The following is a 12,665-nucleotide window of genomic DNA, read 5'->3' as shown; positions in this document are numbered from 1 at the left end:
CGGGGGCTATTTTCGGCCACTTGGCTCGTGCGCACGGCCTCCCGGATGTGCCGGGCGGGTGCGCGAGCTCGCCGGCCGCTGGAAGTCGAATGAGGCGCCGCGACCACCTCCGCGGTGCTTATAAACAGCCGATCCGCTCGGCGGGGGCTATTTTCGGCCACTTGGCTCGTGCGCACGGCCTCCCGGATGTGCCGGGCGGGTGCGCGAGCTCGCCGCCCGCCGGAAGTCGAATGAGGCGCCGCGACCACCTCCGCGGTGCTTATAAACAGCCGATCCGCTCGGCGGGGGCTATTTTCGGCCACTTGGCTCGTGCGCACGGCCTCCCGGATGTGCCGGTCGGGTGCGCGAGCTCGCCGGCCGCCGGAAGTCGAATGAGGCGCCGCGACCACCTCCGCGGTGCTTATAAACAGCCGATCCGCTCGGCGGGGGCTATTTTCGGCCACTTGGCTCGTGCGCACGGCCTCCCGGATGTGCCGGGCGGGTGCGCGAGCTCGCCGGCCGCTGGAAGTCGAATGAGGCGCCGCGACCACCTCCGCGGTGCTTATAAACAGCCGATCCGCTCGGCGGGGGCTATTTTCGGCCACTTGGCTCGTGCGCACGGCCTCCCGGATGTGCCGGGCGGGTGCGCGAGCTCGCCGGCCGCTGGAAGTCGAATGAGGCGCCGCGACCACCTCCGCGGTGCTTATAAACAGCCGATCCGCTCGGCGGGGGCTATTTTCGGCCACTTGGCTCGTGCGCACGGCCTCCCGGATGTGCCGGGCGGGTGCGCGAGCTCGCCGGCCGCTGGAAGTCGAATGAGGCGCCGCGACCACCTCCGCGGTGCTTATAAACAGCCGATCCGCTCGGCGGGGGCTATTTTCGGCCACTTGGCTCGTGCGCACGGCCTCCCGGATGTGCCGGGCGGGTGCGCGAGCTCGCCGGCCGCTGGAAGTCGAATGAGGCGTCGCGACCACCTCCGCGGTGCTTATAAACAGCCGATCCGCTCGGCGGGGGCTATTTTCGGCCACTTGGCTCGTGCGCACGGCCTCCCGGATGTGCCGGGCGGGTGCGCGAGCTCGCCGGCCGCTGGAAGTCGAATGAGGCGCCGCGACCACCTCCGCGGTGCTTATAAACAGCCGATCCGCTCGGCGGGGGCTATTTTCGGCCACTTGGCTCGTGCGCACGGCCTCCCGGATGTGCCGGGCGGGTGCGCGAGCTCGCCGGCCGCTGGAAGTCGAATGAGGCGCCGCGACCACCTCCGCGGTGCTTATAAACAGCCGATCCGCTCGGCGGGGGCTATTTTCGGCCACTTGGCTCGTGCGCACGGCCTCCCGGATGTGCCGGGCGGGTGCGCGAGCTCGCCGGCCGCTGGAAGTCGAATGAGGCGCCGCGACCACCTCCGCGGTGCTTATAAACAGCCGATCCGCTCGGCGGGGGCTATTTTCGGCCACTTGGCTCGTGCGCACAGCCTCCCGGATGTGCCGGGCGGGTGCGCGAGCTCGCCGGCCGCTGGAAGTCGAATGAGGCGCCGCGATCTCCTCCGCGGTGCTTATAAAGTGCCGATCCGCTCGGCTTGGAGCTATTTCCGGCCTCCCGTTGGTGCCGGGCGGCGTGCGCGAGCTCGCCGGCCGCGATCTCCTCCGCGGTGCTTATAAACAGCAGCATGCGCACGGCCTCCCAGAATTTGAACACATTTCGTCAATAAATTTCGCATATTGAATTTTGAAGTTTAATATAATGCAACAATTGAGCTCGACTTATACAAAGGATATATCATAAAATCGTAAATTTCCGTCGAATTTTAGGGGGTCGACTTATACACCGAGTCGACCTGTACACCGGCAAATACGGTAAATACGATTAAATAAAATGATACGACTGGCATAAAAACAAATATAAACCACATAAAAATAAAAGTCACCATTACGTTGAATTATTGGGAGCACCGAGCTTGTTTCTCAGAAACGAGCCGGTCCCATCCAGGCGTAATCGGAGACAATGAAACCCGAAGTGGTTAAGGTTTGTCTTTTAATGCAGGATGCTTGGTCTCCATGTGCCGAAGCAGTTTTGAAGGCTTCATTGGCTCGCTCGCTAGTTTCAGGGGCGATTGTGTCTATAAAATGCAAAATGTTGGGTCACCTCACGGTTTACGGCCATACTACCCTGAGAACGCCCGATCTCGTCCGATCTCGGAAGCTAAGCAGGGTCGGGCCTGGTTAGTACTTGGATGGGAGACCGCCTGGGAATACCAGGTGCTGTAAGCTTTTTCTTTTTCTTATGTGCACTTCAATCGTTTAAGAAGCTATTTTTTACAACACCCATCACGAATGGCATCCGGAAACAGCAAGCCTAATTTAAACTCCGACATTGAAACTATAACACGAGTTTGAAAGCTATATTATGTGGTGACATCCACAGCATTGTAGTTAAATTTTTTACCGCTAGAGAGCAGACTATGTACAGTGAGCATGGCTCCCTGTGAACTCAAAGCAGCAGGCTTGACTTGTAAAAGAACCCAACACAACACTTCCATGAAGTGTTTTTAAACTTTTCAAGGCATTTATTTTGATTCAGCAAAATGCAGGTCGCAACGGCAAATTCGTGCTACCGCATAAAAAGCTGTCAATAACTTTTCATGATAGCCATGTTTCCAGAAAACACCAAAAGCCTTGGAAGAAAGCCTGTTTCGGCCCTGGTTGTAAAAAAAACAAAAAAAAAAAACAAAAGGGAAGGGTGACCGTCCGGGAATACCAGGTGCTGAAAGCCTTTTTTTTTTTTTTTTCCCACGTCAATTGTGAAAGGAAACTTTTACCACAGCCATCAAGTCCCGCCGCTGCTTGGCATGGTTTCAGGGGCGATTGTGTCTATAAAATGAAAAATATTCTGAGCGGTCTCACGGCTTACGGCCATACTACCCTGAGAGCGCCCGATCTCGTCCGATCTCGGAGGCTAAGCAGGGTCGGGCCTGGTAAGTACTTGGATGGGACACCGCCTGGGAATACCATTTACCGTAAGCTTTTTTTTTTTTTTTTCTTATGTGCACTTCAATCGTTTAAGCCAAGAACTTTTTACAGCACCCATCACGAATGGCATTCGGAAACTGCAAGCCTAGTTTGAACTCCGACACTGAAACTACAACACGAGTTTAAAACCTACATTGTGTGGCGACAGCCATAGCATTGCAGTTCACGTTTTTACCGCTAGAGGACAGACTATGTACAGTGAATAAAGAGCATGGCTCCCTGTGAACTCAAAGCAGCAGTCTTTAGTTGTAAAAGAACCCAGCACAACACATTGCGCTTCCATGTAGTGTTTTTACCTTTTTCATGACATTTATTTTGATACAGCCAAATGCAGGTTTTGTGCACTTCACTTTTCCGTTGGGCATTCGCGTAGAACCCTATTCCAGTTACGGCCAGATTCTTTTAGACTAGTGGTCCCCAAACTTTCTTGTGCCACGGACCGGCTACGCGTCAGAAATATTTTTGCGGACCTGCCTTTATATATATAAATAAACAATAAATCTATATAAATAAATACTACATTTATAATAAATATATATAAATAGGATTAAATAAAATGATACGACTGGCATAAAAACAAATATAAACCACATAAAAATAAAAGTCACCATTACGTTGAATTATTGGGAGCACCGAGCTTGTTTCTCAGAAACGAGCCGGTCCCATCCAGGCGTAATCGGAGACAATGAAACCCGAAGTGGTTAAGGTTTGTTTTTTAATGCAGGATGCTTGGTCTCCATGTGCCGAAGCAGTTTTGAAGGCTTCATTGGCTCGCTCGCTAGTTTCAGGGGCGATTGTGTCTATAAAATGCAAAATGTTGGGTCACCTCACGGCTTACGGCCATACTACCCTGAGAACGCCCGATCTCGTCCGATCTCGGAAGCTAAGCAGGGTCGGGCCTGGTTAGTACTTGGATGGGAGACCGCCTGGGAATACCAGGTGCTGTAAGCTTTTTCTTTTTCTTATGTGCACTTCAATCGTTTAAGAAGCTATTTTTTACAACACCCATCACGAATGGCATCCGGAAACAGCAAGCCTAATTTAAACTCCGACATTGAAACTATAACACGAGTTTGAAAGCTATATTATGTGGTGACATCCACAGCATTGTAGTTAAATTTTTTACCGCTAGAGAGCAGACTATGTACAGTGAGCATGGCTCCCTGTGAACTCAAAGCAGCAGGCTTGACTTGTAAAAGAACCCAACACAACACTTCCATGAAGTAATTGTACTAAGTTCATTCTGTTTTTCCTTATTTAATCACTTCACTGGTTTCTTTTATATCAAACAAATTGTTTTAGGTTATTCACCTGACATGTTGATCCATCAGCTGATAAAGACGCGTCACCATCACATCTGTGACACTCTGATGAAGGCGGAAGAAACCGCCGAAACATGTCAGGTGAATAACCTAAAACAATTTGTTTGATATAAAAGAAACCAGTGAAGTGACTTCCATGAAGTGTTTTTAAACTTTTCAAGGCATTTATTTTGATTCAGCAAAATGCAGGTCGCAACGGCAAATTCGTGCTACCGCATAAAAAGCTGTCAATAACTTTTCATGATAGCCATGTTTCCAGAAAACACCAAAAGCCTTGGAAGAAAGCCTGTTTCGGCCCTGGTTGTAAAAAAAACAAAAAAAACAAAAAACAAAAGGGAAGGGTGACCGTCCGGGAATACCAGGTGCTGAAAGCCTTTTTTTTTTTTTTTCCCACGTCAATTGTGAAAGGAAACTTTTACCACAGCCATCAAGTCCCGCCGCTGCTTGGCATGGTTTCAGGGGCGATTGTGTCTATAAAATGAAAAATTCTGAGCGGTCTCACGGCTTACGGCAATACTACCCTGAGAGCGCCCGCTCTCGTCCGACCTCGGAGGCTAAGCAGGGTCGGGCCTGGTTAGTACTTGGATGGGACACCGCCTGGGAATACCATTTACCGTAAGCTTTTTTTTTTTTTTTTTTTTTTTTCTTATGTGCACTTCAATCGTTTAAGCCAAGAACTTTTTACAGCACCCATCACGAATGGCATTCGGAAACTGCAAGCCTAGTTTGAACTCCGACACTGAAACTACAACACGAGTTTAAAACCTACATTGTGTGGCGACAGCCATAGCATTGCAGTTCACGTTTTTACCGCTAGAGGACAGACTATGTACAGTGAATAAAGAGCATGGCTCCCTGTGAACTCAAAGCAGCAGTCTTTAGTTGTAAAAGAACCCAGCACAACACATTGCGCTTCCATGTAGTGTTTTTACCTTTTTCATGACATTTATTTTGATACAGCCAAATGCAGGTTTTGTGCACTTCACTTTTCCGTTGGGCATTCGCGTAGAACCCTATTCCAGTTACGGCCAGATTCTTTTAGACTAGTGGTCCCCAAACTTTCTTGCGCCACGGACCGGCTACGCGTCAGAAATATTTTTGCGGACCTGCCTTTATATATATAAATAAACAATAAATCAATATAAATAAATACTAAATTTATAATAAGTATATATACCGTATTTGCCGGTGTATTGGTCGACCTTTTTCGATCCAAAATCGACCGAAAAAAATCGACCTCGACTTATACACCGAGTCATAAAATTTAACTTCGTATTCATCGCTTCAAATGTGATGGTAACCAAGGCCGTTTCTCATGCATCTCATTGTGCGTTGCACTTAGAAAATTTGAACCGGGCGGCGTGCGCGAGTGCGCGGCCCGCTGGAAGTCGAATGAGGCGCCGCGACCACCTCCGCGGTGCTTATAAACCGCCGATCCGCTCGGCGGGGGCTATTTTCGGCCACTTGGCTCGTGCGCACGGCCTCCCGGATGTGCCGGGCGGGTGCGCGAGCTCGCCGGCCGCTGGAAGTCGAATGAGGCGCCGCGACCACCTCCGCGGTGCTTATAAACAGCCGATCCGCTCGGCGGGGGCTATTTTCGGCCACTTGGCTCGTGCGCACGGCCTCCCGGATGTGCCGGGCGGGTGCGCGAGCTCGCCGGCCGCTGGAAGTCGAATGAGGCGCCGCGACCACCTCCGCGGTGCTTATAAACAGCCGATCCGCTCGGCGGGGGCTATTTTCGGCCACTTGGCTCGTGCGCACGGCCTCCCGGATGTGCCGGGCGGGTGCGCGAGCTCGCCGGCCGCTGGAAGTCGAATGAGGCGCCGCGACCACCTCCGCGGTGCTTATAAACAGCCGATCCGCTCGGCGGGGGCTATTTTCGGCCACTTGGCTCGTGCGCACGGCCTCCCGGATGTGCCGGGCGGGTGCGCGAGCTCGCCGGCCGCTGGAAGTCGAATGAGGCGCCGCGACCACCTCCGCGGTGCTTATAAACAGCCGATCCGCTCGGCGGGGGCTATTTTCGGCCACTTGGCTCGTGCGCACGGCCTCCCGGATGTGCCGGGCGGGTGCGCGAGCTCGCCGACCGCTGTAAGTCGAATGAGGCGCCGCGACCACCTCCGCGGTGCTTATAAACAGCCGATCCGCTCGGCGGGGGCTATTTTCGGCCACTTGGCTCGTGCGCACGGCCTCCCGGATGTGCCGGGCGGGTGCGCGAGCTCGCCGGCCGCTGGAAGTCGAATGAGGCGCCGCGACCACCTCCGCGGTGCTTATAAACAGCCGATCCGCTCGGCGGGGGCTATTTTCGGCCACTTGGCTCGTGCGCACGGCCTCCCGGATGTGCCGGGCGGGTGCGCGAGCTCGCCGGAAGTCGAATGAGGCGCCGCGACCACCTCCGCGGTGCTTATAAACAGCCGATCCGCTCGGCGGGGGCTATTTTCGGCCACTTGGCTCGTGCGCACGGCCTCCCGGATGTGCCGGGCGGGTGCGCGAGCTCGCCGGCCGCTGGAAGTCGAATGAGGCGCCGCGACCACCTCCGCGGTGCTTATAAACAGCCGATCCGCTCGGCGGGGGCTATTTTCGGCCACTTGGCTCGTGCGCACGGCCTCCCGGATGTGCCGGGCGGGTGCGCGATCTCGCCGGCCGCTGGAAGTCGAATGAGGCGCCGCGACCACCTCCGCGGTGCTTATAAACCGCCGATCCGCTCGGCGGGGGCTATTTTCGGCCACTTGGCTCGTGCGCACGGCCTCCCGGATGTGCCGGGCGGGTGCGCGAGCTCGCCGGAAGTCGAATGAGGCGCCGCGACCACCTCCGCGGTGCTTATAAACAGCCGATCCGCTCGGCGGGGGCTATTTTCGGCCACTTGGCTCGTGCGCACGGCCTCCCGGATGTGCCGGGCGGGTGCGCGAGCTCGCCGGCCGCTGGAAGTCGAATGAGGCGCCGCGACCACCTCCGCGGTGCTTATAAACAGCCGATCCGCTCGGCGGGGGCTATTTTCGGCCACTTGGCTCGTGCGCACGGCCTCCCGGATGTGCCGGGCGGGTGCGCGATCTCGCCGGCCGCTGGAAGTCGAATGAGGCGCCGCGACCACCTCCGCGGTGCTTATAAACCGCCGATCCGCTCGGCGGGGGCTATTTTCGGCCACTTGGCTCGTGCGCACGGCCTCCCGGATGTGCCGGGCGGGTGCGCGAGCTCGCCGGCCGCTGGAAGTCGAATGAGGCGCCGCGACCACCTCCGCGGTGCTTATAAACAGCCGATCCGCTCGGCGGGGGCTATTTTCGGCCACTTGGCTCGTGCGCACGGCCTCCCGGATGTGCCGGGCGGGTGCGCGAGCTCGCCGGCCGCTGGAAGTCGAATGAGGCGCCGCGACCACCTCCGCGGTGCTTATAAACAGCCGATCTGCTCGGCGGGGGCTATTTTCGGCCACTTGGCTCGTGCGCACGGCCTCCCGGATGTGCCGGGCGGGTGCGCGAGCTCGCCGGCCGCTGGAAGTCGAATGAGGCGCCGCGACCACCTCCGCGGTGCTTATAAACAGCCGATCCGCTCGGCGGGGGCTATTTTCGGCCACTTGGCTCGTGCGCACGGCCTCCCGGATGTGCCGGGCGGGTGCGCGAGCTCGCCGACCGCTGTAAGTCGAATGAGGCGCCGCGACCACCTCCGCGGTGCTTATAAACAGCCGATCCGCTCGGCGGGGGCTATTTTCGGCCACTTGGCTCGTGCGCACGGCCTCCCGGATGTGCCGGGCGGGTGCGCGAGCTCGCCGGCCGCTGGAAGTCGAATGAGGCGCCGCGACCACCTCCGCGGTGCTTATAAACAGCCGATCCGCTCGGCGGGGGCTATTTTCGGCCACTTGGCTCGTGCGCACGGCCTCCCGGATGTGCCGGGCGGGTGCGCGAGCTCGCCGGCCGCTGGAAGTCGAATGAGGCGCCGCGACCACCTCCGCGGTGCTTATAAACAGCCGATCCGCTCGGCGGGGGCTATTTTCGGCCACTTGGCTCGTGCGCACGGCCTCCCGGATGTGCCGGGCGGGTGCGCGAGCTCGCCGGCCGCTGGAAGTCGAATGAGGCGCCCGACCACCTCCGCGGTGCTTATAAACAGCCGATCCGCTCGGCGGGGGCTATTTTCGGCCACTTGGCTCGTGCGCACGGCCTCCCGGATGTGCCGGGCGGGTGCGCGAGCTCGCCGGCCGCTGGAAGTCGAATGAGGCGCCGCGACCACCTCCGCGGTGCTTATAAACAGCCGATCCGCTCGGCGGGGGCTATTTTCGGCCACTTGGCTCGTGCGCACGGCCTCCCGGATGTGCCGGGCGGGTGCGCGAGCTCGCCGGCCGCTTGAAGTCGAATGAGGCGCCGCGACCACCTCCGCGGTGCTTATAAACAGCCGATCCGCTCGGCGGGGGCTATTTTCGGCCACTTGGCTCGTGCGCACGGCCTCCCGGATGTGCCGGGCGGGTGCGCGAGCTCGCCGGCCGCTGGAAGTCGAATGAGGCGCCGCGACCACCTCCGCGGTGCTTATAAACAGCCGATCCGCTCGGCGGGGGCTATTTTCGGCCACTTGGCTCGTGCGCACGGCCTCCCGGATGTGCCGGGCGGGTGCGCGAGCTCGCCGGCCGCTGGAAGTCGAATGAGGCGCCGCGACCACCTCCGCGGTGCTTATAAACAGCCGATCCGCTCGGCGGGGGCTATTTTCGGCCACTTGGCTCGTGCGCACGGCCTCCCGGATGTGCCGGGCGGGTGCGCGAGCTCGCCGCCCGCCGGAAGTCGAATGAGGCGCCGCGACCACCTCCGCGGTGCTTATAAACAGCCGATCCGCTCGGCGGGGGCTATTTTCGGCCACTTGGCTCGTGCGCACGGCCTCCCGGATGTGCCGGTCGGGTGCGCGAGCTCGCCGGCCGCTGGAAGTCGAATGAGGCGCCGCGACCACCTCCGCGGTGCTTATAAACAGCCGATCCGCTCGGCGGGGGCTATTTTCGGCCACTTGGCTCGTGCGCACGGCCTCCCGGATGTGCCGGGCGGGTGCGCGAGCTCGCTGGCCGCTGGAAGTCGAATGAGGCGCCGCGACCACCTCCGCGGTGCTTATAAACAGCCGATCCGCTCGGCGGGGGCTATTTTCGGCCACTTGGCTCGTGCGCACGGCCTCCCGGATGTGCCGGGCGGGTGCGCGAGCTCGCCGGCCGCTGGAAGTCGAATGAGGCGCCGCGACCACCTCCGCGGTGCTTATAAACAGCCGATCCGCTCGGCGGGGGCTATTTTCGGCCACTTGGCTCGTGCGCACGGCCTCCCGGATGTGCCGGGCGGGTGCGCGAGCTCGCCGGCCGCTGGAAGTCGAATGAGGCGCCGCGACCACCTCCGCGGTGCTTATAAACAGCCGATCCGCTCGGCGGGGGCTATTTTCGGCCACTTGGCTCGTGCGCACGGCCTCCCGGATGTGCCGGGCGGGTGCGCGAGCTCGCCGGCCGCTGGAAGTCGAATGAGGCGTCGCGACCACCTCCGCGGTGCTTATAAACAGCCGATCCGCTCGGCGGGGGCTATTTTCGGCCACTTGGCTCGTGCGCACGGCCTCCCGGATGTGCCGGGCGGGTGCGCGAGCTCGCCGGCCGCTGGAAGTCGAATGAGGCGCCGCGACCACCTCCGCGGTGCTTATAAACAGCCGATCCGCTCGGCGGGGGCTATTTTCGGCCACTTGGCTCGTGCGCACGGCCTCCCGGATGTGCCGGGCGGGTGCGCGAGCTCGCCGGCCGCTGGAAGTCGAATGAGGCGCCGCGACCACCTCCGCGGTGCTTATAAACAGCCGATCCGCTCGGCGGGGGCTATTTTCGGCCACTTGGCTCGTGCGCACGGCCTCCCGGATGTGCCGGGCGGGTGCGCGAGCTCGCCGGCCGCTGGAAGTCGAATGAGGCGCCGCGACCACCTCCGCGGTGCTTATAAACAGCCGATCCGCTCGGCGGGGGCTATTTTCGGCCACTTGGCTCGTGCGCACAGCCTCCCGGATGTGCCGGGCGGGTGCGCGAGCTCGCCGGCCGCTGGAAGTCGAATGAGGCGCCGCGATCTCCTCCGCGGTGCTTATAAAGTGCCGATCCGCTCGGCTTGGAGCTATTTCCGGCCTCCCGTTGGTGCCGGGCGGCGTGCGCGAGCTCGCCGGCCGCGATCTCCTCCGCGGTGCTTATAAACAGCAGCATGCGCACGGCCTCCCAGAATTTGAACACATTTCGTCAATAAATTTCGCATATTGAATTTTGAAGTTTAATATAATGCAACAATTGAGCTCGACTTATACAAAGGATATATCATAAAATCGTAAATTTCCGTCGAATTTTAGGGGGTCGACTTATACACCGAGTCGACCTGTACACCGGCAAATACGGTAAATACGATTAAATAAAATGATACGACTGGCATAAAAACAAATATAAACCACATAAAAATAAAAGTCACCATTACGTTGAATTATTGGGAGCACCGAGCTTGTTTCTCAGAAACGAGCCGGTCCCATCCAGGCGTAATCGGAGACAATGAAACCCGAAGTGGTTAAGGTTTGTCTTTTAATGCAGGATGCTTGGTCTCCATGTGCCGAAGCAGTTTTGAAGGCTTCATTGGCTCGCTCGCTAGTTTCAGGGGCGATTGTGTCTATAAAATGCAAAATGTTGGGTCACCTCACGGTTTACGGCCATACTACCCTGAGAACGCCCGATCTCGTCCGATCTCGGAAGCTAAGCAGGGTCGGGCCTGGTTAGTACTTGGATGGGAGACCGCCTGGGAATACCAGGTGCTGTAAGCTTTTTCTTTTTCTTATGTGCACTTCAATCGTTTAAGAAGCTATTTTTTACAACACCCATCACGAATGGCATCCGGAAACAGCAAGCCTAATTTAAACTCCGACATTGAAACTATAACACGAGTTTGAAAGCTATATTATGTGGTGACATCCACAGCATTGTAGTTAAATTTTTTACCGCTAGAGAGCAGACTATGTACAGTGAGCATGGCTCCCTGTGAACTCAAAGCAGCAGGCTTGACTTGTAAAAGAACCCAACACAACACTTCCATGAAGTGTTTTTAAACTTTTCAAGGCATTTATTTTGATTCAGCAAAATGCAGGTCGCAACGGCAAATTCGTGCTACCGCATAAAAAGCTGTCAATAACTTTTCATGATAGCCATGTTTCCAGAAAACACCAAAAGCCTTGGAAGAAAGCCTGTTTCGGCCCTGGTTGTAAAAAAAAAAAAAAAAACAAAAGGGAAGGGTGACCGTCCGGGAATACCAGGTGCTGAAAGCCTTTTTTTTTTTTTTTTCCCACGTCAATTGTGAAAGGAAACTTTTACCACAGCCATCAAGTCCCGCCGCTGCTTGGCATGGTTTCAGGGGCGATTGTGTCTATAAAATGAAAAATATTCTGAGCGGTCTCACGGCTTACGGCCATACTACCCTGAGAGCGCCCGATCTCGTCCGATCTCGGAGGCTAAGCAGGGTCGGGCCTGGTAAGTACTTGGATGGGACACCGCCTGGGAATACCATTTACCGTAAGCTTTTTTTTTTTTTTTTCTTATGTGCACTTCAATCGTTTAAGCCAAGAACTTTTTACAGCACCCATCACGAATGGCATTCGGAAACTGCAAGCCTAGTTTGAACTCCGACACTGAAACTACAACACGAGTTTAAAACCTACATTGTGTGGCGACAGCCATAGCATTGCAGTTCACGTTTTTACCGCTAGAGGACAGACTATGTACAGTGAATAAAGAGCATGGCTCCCTGTGAACTCAAAGCAGCAGTCTTTAGTTGTAAAAGAACCCAGCACAACACATTGCGCTTCCATGTAGTGTTTTTACCTTTTTCATGACATTTATTTTGATACAGCCAAATGCAGGTTTTGTGCACTTCACTTTTCCGTTGGGCATTCGCGTAGAACCCTATTCCAGTTACGGCCAGATTCTTTTAGACTAGTGGTCCCCAAACTTTCTTGTGCCACGGACCGGCTACGCGTCAGAAATATTTTTGCGGACCTGCCTTTATATATATAAATAAACAATAAATCTATATAAATAAATACTACATTTATAATAAATATATATAAATAGGATTAAATAAAATGATACGACTGGCATAAAAACAAATATAAACCACATAAAAATAAAAGTCACCATTACGTTGAATTATTGGGAGCACCGAGCTTGTTTCTCAGAAACGAGCCGGTCCCATCCAGGCGTAATCGGAGACAATGAAACCCGAAGTGGTTAAGGTTTGTTTTTTAATGCAGGATGCTTGGTCTCCATGTGCCGAAGCAGTTTTGAAGGCTTCATTGGCTCGCTCGCTAGTTTCAGGGGCGATTGTGTCTATAAAATGCA

General features: G+C 56.1%; 3 non-coding genes and 3 pseudogenes across 3 annotated transcripts; all 6 read left to right on the top strand.

The window, feature by feature from the left end:
* The first annotated feature begins 2,124 nt into the window (after positions 1 to 2,124).
* LOC125994203 (5S ribosomal RNA) lies at positions 2,125 to 2,243 on the top strand. The gene has a single exon (XR_007490520.1). It is a non-coding gene; the product is annotated as a 5S ribosomal RNA (ribosomal RNA).
* Positions 2,244 to 2,877: 634 nt separating this feature from the next.
* Positions 2,878 to 2,996, top strand: LOC125993878 (5S ribosomal RNA; annotated as a pseudogene).
* Positions 2,997 to 3,834: 838 nt separating this feature from the next.
* LOC125994126 (5S ribosomal RNA) lies at positions 3,835 to 3,953 on the top strand. The gene has a single exon (XR_007490500.1). It is a non-coding gene; the product is annotated as a 5S ribosomal RNA (ribosomal RNA).
* An 874-nt stretch (positions 3,954 to 4,827) lies between these two features.
* On the top strand, positions 4,828 to 4,946 carry LOC125993958 (5S ribosomal RNA; annotated as a pseudogene).
* A 6,033-nt stretch (positions 4,947 to 10,979) lies between these two features.
* LOC125994191 (5S ribosomal RNA) lies at positions 10,980 to 11,098 on the top strand. Its single transcript, XR_007490517.1, has one exon. It is a non-coding gene; the product is annotated as a 5S ribosomal RNA (ribosomal RNA).
* A 630-nt stretch (positions 11,099 to 11,728) lies between these two features.
* Positions 11,729 to 11,847, top strand: LOC125993875 (5S ribosomal RNA; annotated as a pseudogene).
* The last annotated feature ends 818 nt before the right edge of the window (positions 11,848 to 12,665 follow it).

The sequence above is a fragment of the Syngnathus scovelli genome, chromosome 1 (assembly GCF_024217435.2).
Source record: "Syngnathus scovelli strain Florida chromosome 1, RoL_Ssco_1.2, whole genome shotgun sequence".
Taxonomy (NCBI): Eukaryota; Metazoa; Chordata; class Actinopteri; order Syngnathiformes; family Syngnathidae; genus Syngnathus; species Syngnathus scovelli.
This window is presented reverse-complemented; position numbering and strand designations above follow the sequence as displayed.